At 44.1% G+C, this 8,829-nt stretch overlaps 1 long non-coding RNA gene across 1 annotated transcript; it reads left to right on the top strand.

Moving 5' to 3' along the window:
- Positions 1-1,769: 1,769 nt before the first annotated feature.
- LOC121022092 (uncharacterized) lies at positions 1,770-4,073 on the top strand. The gene is made up of 2 exons (XR_005786808.1): positions 1,770-1,954; positions 3,789-4,073. It is a non-coding gene; the product is annotated as an uncharacterized LOC121022092 (long non-coding RNA).
- Positions 4,074-8,829: the final 4,756 nt, after the last annotated feature.

Here is an 8,829-nt window from a genome sequence, read left to right as displayed (position 1 = left end):
TCGGGTCGAAGACCTTTCGTTTCTGAGACTCAACTAGAAACAAAGCCAATAAAGGCATGCAGGCGTCGTGGTTCCCTATTTACATTCCTTGAAACCAGGAAGTCCTTTTGACTCTCAGGAGATCACTTCCTTTTAGTTCCGTTTATGTACTAGATTTTTCTCCTCTTATGTTCCATAAAGAACTCCCCAGTTTTCCCACAATGACCCCCCCCCTTTTCCACCTGGGGTGTTATTTCCTCAGCTGGACGAGAAGCCCCTAGAGGGCAGGATTTAGGCCTGGGGGTTCCTGTCATAAGACAGCACTGGGCACTGTTTTTGTTCTCAGGCAGTGGGATGGTGTCAGCGACTTCTCCTTGATGTTCTGGGTGAGCAAGAGGGCGTTTGTGGACTTTGGGAGGAAGCCCGTATTCGTGGCAGAGAGAGATTAGGCACGAAGGCTCCCGGAGATGGTCCGTAACAAGTGTTGGCAGCTGGCAAAGACCGTGGAGGCACATTGGCACTTGGTCAGCGGGTGTGGCCGGGTGATGTTAGAGAAGGTCGAGTTCAGACCGGGGATTGGGATGCTTGTGGGCAGGGGGAGTGGCGCCGGGACAGGGTGCTGCCTGTGGCGGTGGGCTGGGAATCTCTGGGGAAAGTGGCTTGAAGCATAAGACAAGTGTCAAGTGCTCTTTTGAACGTGGGGGTGGGGTGGGTGGGGGGGAATCGATTGATCGAAGTTCTTCTTCTAAACGTGTTAGATGGGTTTGTGTAGTAGGTTAGGAATTAAAAGACAGGAAAAGAACAGTGATATTCGGAGCAACACTCCTGACTAATGTTCTGTTTCATTTAAAAGAACATAACCCCCATCTTAGAAAATAAACTCTTCTGGGGCGCCTGGGTGGCTCAGTGGGTTAAACGTCTGATTCGGCTCAGGTCACAACCTCGAGATCCGTGAGTTCGAGTCCCGCATCAGGCTCTGTGCCCACAGCTCAGAGCCTGGAGCCCGTTTCAGATTCTGTGTCTCCCTCTCTCTCTGCCCCTCCCCTGTTCATGCTCTGTCTCTCTCTGTTTCAAAAATAAATAAAGAAAAAACATTATAAAAAAAGAAAATAAACTCTTCCTGGGGCACCTGGGTGGCTTAGTCGGTTGTGCTCCGGACTTCGGCTCAGGTCATGATCTCACGGTTGCAGAGAGTTCGAGCCCTGCATCGGGCTCTGTGCTGTTAGCACAGACCCTGTTTTGGATCCACTGTTCCTCCCCCACTCTCTCTGTCCCTCCCTTAAAAAATAAACAGTAAAAAAAAAGAAGAAGAAAATAAACTCTTCCCTCCCCATTGACATGACTGGGGAGAAGTTCCCATGATCCATGTGACACACAGTCCTGACATGATGAGCACACAAAGACAAGCTATTTCCGAGCTTCTAGGGAAGGATCTGAACTCTCTCCTCAGGAAAATTTGGTCTTTCAACTTAGACATCATTCTGCTGACAAAGACTAGCTCTGGGACTGTGAAGTCTAGGAAAACAGTTCCTTCATTTTGTGAATGGATACGGTTCCGGTGCGGTGAACGGAACACTCTGAATATCTATGGAACAATCTACCTTCTTGCCGCTTTGGCCTGATAGTCTCGTATTTTTGGTTCAATAGAGCTGTGGCTTCTAAGCTCCCTGAGATTCCTTGTTTCTATACAGCATGTATAGAATGAGGCTTGGCCAATCCCCATCCAGATCTTCATCCCTCCCATTGTGCCTGAGGCTGTGACTTCATCACCTGGATCACCTAGGAGGTGAGACAGCCTGGGGTAGAGAATTCCGTGCCTTCTCTCAGATCTCAATGGCGGAAGTTGAACCCGGGGCCAATTTACTCCCAAATGGTGTTCCTTGGCTCTACGCCCTGTTTGCTATGCTTTTTGTATTTTTTCTCTTTGTCATGTTCTCTCCCTTTTTACTTGAGATTGAACAGTATATAAAGAAATGTGAGTATATTTCCCCTCGGCCTTAGGACACAGGGGAGCTGAATGAGAGAATGTGTGTGTGGAGTGAGAAGGTACACATTGTAAGGCGGGGGACATGGAAACAATGTTTGCTGTTCTCTGAACTTCAAGGTCTTAATGACCCAGGGCTAAACGTCTTAGAAATCCTAATCTTACAGGTGCTAGAAGTATCTGGGGGACACAGGCCAGGACTGGACTAGGAAGCCCATCTGTGGTACATGTATAAAGCATGAGGAGGTATCTAGGGCCCTGCCTGAGTTGATGTAAGGCCCAGGTATAAATTCACAGGAAACTCTGTGTAATCTGGCGACAGATGAAGGAATTTTCAGATGATGGTCTCTGACCCACCATGCTTCGTGTTAGTCTTGCTTAGATGCAGGTATTCTCTGCATGATGCTGTGCGTAAGGATAAAGGAAATGAGATAAAGATGGGCCATCTGAGAAGGCCAGGTGAGTATTCTTTGCCCTTCACTTCTCTATGGGCTCATTGTGTCCATAAACTGTCAGCTCTAGTAACTTTCATGGTCAATGTGCTAGATGGCCGAGAACTCCACATCCAAATCTAGTCTTTGCGAGACAGCCCCCTCACACTCTGTTTAGCCTAGGAATTCTGAGTCTTCTCTCTAGGGAGAACAGTTTTCAAGCAGAAGTTTGGTTCTGAGGCCTCACTGACTTCAGAATCTAGGGTCTCCTGTAGGTGGAAAAGTTTCTCTTTACTCATCTATACTTGTGATGTTTCTCCTGATAGTTTCGTTGACGAAGCTACCATTAAAAAAAAAAAAAATTAGGTGGGGCTCCTGGGTGGCTCAGTCGGTTGAGCATCTGACTTCGGCTCAGGTCACGATCTCACGGTCAGTGAGTTCGAGCCCCACGTCAGACTCTGTGCTGAGAGCTTGGAGCCTGGAGCCTGCTTCCGATTCTGCGTCTCCCTTTCTCTCTGACCCTCCCTCGTTCATGCTCTGTCTCTCTCTGTCTCAAAAATAAATAAACATTAAAAAAAAATTAGGTGACTCTTGTCCAGGCACCTGTTATAAAGTTGCCTTTGTGACAGGGATAAGTGCAGAAGGACCTTGTAGGGATAGATCATCGTACAAATAGCCCGAGGAGGCTGGAAGTCCACTGTTCAGGGGGACATTCTGACCACCAGGTGACCATAATTCCTGAAAATTGTGTGCGTGCCTCTCTAGGTAAGGTCAGCTCTAGCTTTCTTTGTGCTTTTCTGTGACTCCCTTGTGACATCACAGGGAGATAACACACCAGATTCTTGCGTTTTTGGTCCTTGAACTTAGACATCACTGAGTTCTTCGTGTCCCTCATATCACCCCCTCAATAAGAATGTTACATGTTAAACTTCTGTTTTCTCTCTGCTATGGAAGGTGAAAGTTGGGGGCTCTTTGGTGAGGACTGACTTTTACAGCTCATTCGACAACTCCCATTATATAATTATTATAACAATATAACGATTCTATAACAGTAACATTATATAGCTTTATTATTATAAAGGGTGGGGTTATCTTCATAGGTAGAATCAGGACAAAGTCACAAGAAAGGGTTGGCCATTGAGGAACAAATGCTTTAGAGATTAAAACATTTCTTATACATTCATCTTGAGAAACAATAATCTCTTGTGACAACTGTTTCCCAGACTATAGGTCGAGAGTCATATAATCCTGTCCCGACAGGATTTTGCTGAGTGCTTAATGATGTACAGAAAATTTTATGATCTGCCTCTGTTTCATTGTGTCTGCTGTCCCAAATGGGTACCACCATTCTGCTGGGTCACAGTTATAATCAAACAATTTTCTTCCTGTTTCAGGCTGCCCTCTGGAGTCTCCAAGGAGAGACGTTCTGGGAAGGAAGGAAGACAGGATGAGAAAAGATCCCTCTCTACTTGTGAGGGTAGCAAGGGATTCTGAGGCTGACATCTGCACCCCTGGGCCATCAGTTTGAGAGTGGCTGAGCCTGTAAGGAATCACCTGTGACATCGTATTCCAGACATGAGAGGGCTTCTGAGTCCCTCATTATGTATGTTTATACTGAAAAAAAAAAAAAAAAGAGAGAGAGAGAGAAAGATAATAAATATTTTGAGACTCTCAGAAAAGTTCTATGTTGCCAGGAATTTTTTTGTCGAACTTACCCTCAGTTGCTTATAGTCAATCCAAATCTCACATTTCCCATTTTCAGGCAAAATCCTAGGCGAATGACTTACATTCTCTTATTCTCCTAAACAACATGTAGAGTCATTCTTTCAGGGGAAGAAAAGCAAACACTTAATCCAGGACCACAGCTGAGTCCTCCTCCTCCCCACCCAAGATGATCACACAGCTAATTCATCAGAACGTTCTGAAATGTTCTGTCCAGATTGTTGTCTTATATAAGTGCCAGGCTCCTTTCACATCTTAGCGTAGACTATAGTTTCATGAAGTCAGACGCATAGGGAAGGGATTGGTATAGATTGGTATAGATTTCCTCTTTCGACCCAAAGCATCATGGCCCCCCAAATGCTGCTGCTTCATTACCAATGGAACCATTTTCATGGAAGTTCCTCCACATGATTCTCACTCATTCTTACCTACCACATATGTCTACTTACCGGCTCTTCCTCTCTGTTCCCCTCTTTTAACCAAGTGCAATATTTTTGTCATGATGGGTCATTAAAGCCTCTGTGTGGAAACCTCTAGTTGGAGAGGTATATAAGCGATTGTGGAGAGAGAGAAGGAGGAAGGGGGAGAGAAGGAAAGGAAAAGGGGAGGGAGGGAAAAAGAGGGAAGTGACATCTTGCTTGGAGATTCGGAATAAGTTGTTGCGAGATGAAAGAGACTAACATAAGAGACTCTTAAAAACTGAGAACGAACTGTGGGTTGATGGGGGCTGGGAGGGAGGGGAGGGTGGGTGAGGGGCATTGAGGAGGGCACCTGTTGGGAGGAGCACTGGGTGTTGTATGGAAACCAATTTGACAATCAATTTCATACTTAAAAAAAAAAAGAAATTCTAAAGAAAGGTCTGGCACTACCTGTCAGAACAGTTATGTGACAGATTTCCGCATTGCATTCAATGTTAAAATTGTCTGGAAAAGTCCCTTCATTGTATAATAATTACAATAAGTTAAAACAATTTTTTCCAATGTTTATTTATTTTTGAGACAGAGAGAGACAGAGCATGAGCAGAGGAGGGGTAGAGAGGGAGGGAGACCCAGAATCCAAAGCAGGCTCCAGGCTCTGAACTGTCAGCACAGAGCCCGAGGCGGGGTTCGAACTCACGAGCTGTGAGATCATGACCTGATCCAAAGTCAGATGCTCAACCGACCGAGCCACCCAGGCGCCCCTACAATAACTTTTGAGAAAGAACTGTTAGATTTCAATTCACTTTGATGCTCACAAAACTGTATGGCTGCCTATTAAGATGCTATTCAAAATGGCCATGGGATATTGTTTTTGTGTGTGTGTGTCTGCATCTGTTTCTTTGCATGGAGCGTTGTCTCTTGGTATGTCTGTGTATCTTTTTTTCTTCAAAAGTGCTCCTGCAGTTTCTGGGGGCACATTTCTCTTTTTCCATTTTCCATTTTCTTGTTCTCTTTTTATATGTTATTTATTAGATTTTATTGATTCTTTTTTTAATATTGATTATTTTAAAAAGTTTTTTTTAAATGTTAATTTTATTTTTGAGAGAGAGAGAGTGAGAGCAGGGGAGGGGCAGAGAGAGAGAGAGAGAGACAGAGGAACCAAAGCAGGCTCTGTGCTAACAGCAGAGAGCCCGACGCGGGGCTTGAACTCACAAACGGTGAGATCATGACCCGAGCTGAAGTCAGATCGTTAACCAACTGAGCCCTCCAGGTGCCCCTAGAAAGTTTTAAATAATTTTTCTCATCTTCATCTCTGGGTTTGTGCATGTCTTTCCTATTTCGGTTTTCTAAATTTCTTCAAAAAACCAACTCTTGGTTTCATTGATCTGCTCTACAGTTTTTTTACATTTTATATTGTCTATTTCTGCTCTGATCTTTATTATTTCTCTTCTTCTTCTGGGTTTGGGGTGTCTTTGCGGTTCTTCTTCTAGTTCCTTTAGGTGTGCTGTTAGATTTTGTATTTGGGATTTTTTTGTCTCTTGAGATGGGCTTGGATTGCAATGTATTTTCCTCTCAGGACTGCCTTCGCTGCATCCCAAAGCATTTGGATTGTTGTATTTTCATCTTCATTTGTTTCCATATATTTTTAAATTTCTTCTCTAATTGCCTGGTTGACCCATTCATTCTTTAGTAGGGTGTTCTTTAACCTCCATGCTTTTGGAGGTTTTCCAGACTTTTTCCTGTGGTTGATTTCAAGTTTCATAGCATTGTGGTCTGAAAGTGTGCATGGTATGATCTCAATTCTTTTATACTTATGAAGGGCTGTTTTGTGACCCAGTATGTGATCTATCTTGGAGAATGTTCCATGTGCACTTGAGAAGAAAGTATATTCTGTTGCTTTGGGATGCAGAGTTCTAAGTATATCTGTCAAGTCATTCTGATCCAATGTATCACTCAGGGACCTTGTTTCTTTATTGATCCTGTGTGTAGATGATCTATCCGTTGTTGTAAGTGGAGTATTAAAGTACCCTGCAATTACCACATTCTTATCAATAAGGTTGCTTATGTTTGTGAGTAATTGTTTTATATATTTGGGGCTCCTGTATTCGGCGCATAGACATTTATAATTGTTAGCTCTTCCTGATGGATAGACCCTGTAATTATGATATAATGCCCTTCTTCATCTCTTGTTACAGCCTTTAATTTAAATTTTTTTTTCAACGTTTATTTATTTTTGGGACAGAGAGAGACAGAGCACGAACGGGGGAGGGGCAGAGAGAGAGGGAGACACAGAATCGGAAACAGGCTCCAGGCTCTGAGCCATCAGCCCAGAGCCTGACGCGGGGCTCGAACTCACGGACCGCGAGATCGTGACCTGGCTGAAGTCGGACGCTTAACCGACTGCGCCACCCAGGCGCCCCTACAGCCTTTAATTTAAAGTCTAGTTTGTCTGATATAAGTATGGCTACTCCAGCTTTCTTTTGACTTTCAGTAGCACGATAGATAGTTCTCCATCCCCTCACTCTCAATCTGAAGGTGTCCTCAGGTCTGAAATGAGTCTCTTGTAGACAGCAAATAGATGGGTCTTGTTTTTTTATCCATTCTGATACCCTATGCCTTTTGGTTGGAGCATTTAGTCCATTTACATTCAGTGTTATTATAGAAAGATATGGGTTTAGAGTCATTGGGATGTCTGTAGGTTTCATGCTTGTAGCGATGTCTCTGATACTTTGTCTCATAGGATCTCCCTTAGGATCTCTTGTAGGGCTGGTTTAGTGGTGATGAATTTCTTGTTTTTGTTTGGAAAGACCTTTATCTCTCCTTCTCTTCTCAATGACAGACTTGCTGGATAAAGAATTCTCGGCTGCATATTTTTTCTGTTCATCACATTGAAGATTTCCTGCCATTTCTTTCTGGCCTGCCAAGTTTCAGTAGATAGGTCTGCCACTAATCTTATGGGTCTCCTGTTATAAGTTAGAGCATGTTTATCCCTAGCTGCTTTCAGAATTTTCTCTTTATCCTTGTATGTTGTGCAGTTTCACTATGATATGTCGTGCAGAAGATCGATTCAAGTTACGTCTGAAGGGAGTTCTCTGTGCCTCTTGGATTTCAATGCCTTTTTCCCTCCCCAGAGCAGGGAAGTTCTCAACTACGATTTGTTCAAGTACACCTTCAGCCCCTTTCTCTCTCTCTTCCTCTTCTGGAATCTTATTATACGGATATTGTTCTGTTTGATTGCATCACTTAGTTCTCTAATTCTCCCCTCATACTCCTGGATTTTTTTTATCTTCCTTTTTCTCAGCTTCCTCTTTTTCCATAATTTTATCTTCTAATTCACCTATTCTCTCCTCTGCCTCTTCAATCCTAGCTGTGGTTGTCTCCATTTTATTTTTCACCTCATGTATAGCATTTTTAGCTCCTCGTGACTATTTCTTAGTCCCTTGATCTCTGTAGCAATAGATTCTCTGCTGTCCTCTATACTTTTTTCAAGCCCTGTGATTAATTTTATGACTATTATTCTAAATTCTTGTTCCATTATATTGCTTAAATCGTTTTTGATCAATTAGTTAGCTGTCGCTACTTCCTGGAGTTTTTTTGAGGAGAGTTCTTCCGTTTCATCATTTTGGGGAGTCCCTGGGGTGGCGTGGAACTGCAGGGCACTTCCCCTGTGCTGTCTGGAGTAACTTGGGTTGGTGGGTGGGGCTGCAGTCATGCGATGTCTGTCCCCAGCCCACTGCTGGGGCCATGGTCAGACTGGTGTGTACCTTATCTTCCCCTCTCCCAGGGGCAGGACTCGCTGTTGAGTGGTGTGGCCCCTGTCCAGGCTACTTGCACACTGCCAGGCTTGTGGTGCTGTCTTCATGGGATCTGGCATATTAGCGGGGGTGGATCCTCTTCTGTGGGCCTCTGGTCTATGCTTGGCTCCGGAGAGTCCGTTCTGCTAGCCTTCTGGCAGTTTTCTGGGTTATTTAGGCAGGTGTGGGTGGAATCTAAGGGATCGGCAGGACGAGGTGAGCCCAGCGCCCTCCTATGCTGCCATCTTCCCCACCCCCCTCGGTTTTCTAAATTTCTGATTATTTCCTACTCAGTGTAATTTCTTTTACTTTCTCTTTTTTTCTGTCTAGCAACCCAACAAATTTCTTGCAAATGTTTCATTCTTCATGTTTCACTACTTTGGAATGAGAGAATACAACTCTGAGGCCCTATTGCCCTGCTCCCCCAAACATAATCCTTCTCCAGGTTGAATGAATTTAAGGAGACCCAGGGCTCTAAAATTAGACATCAAACAGCCGTC

This window comes from Herpailurus yagouaroundi, unplaced genomic scaffold (assembly GCF_014898765.1).
Source record: "Herpailurus yagouaroundi ecotype Mexico unplaced genomic scaffold, PumYag 355, whole genome shotgun sequence".
NCBI classification, from domain to species: Eukaryota; Metazoa; Chordata; class Mammalia; order Carnivora; family Felidae; genus Herpailurus; species Herpailurus yagouaroundi.
This window is presented reverse-complemented; position numbering and strand designations above follow the sequence as displayed.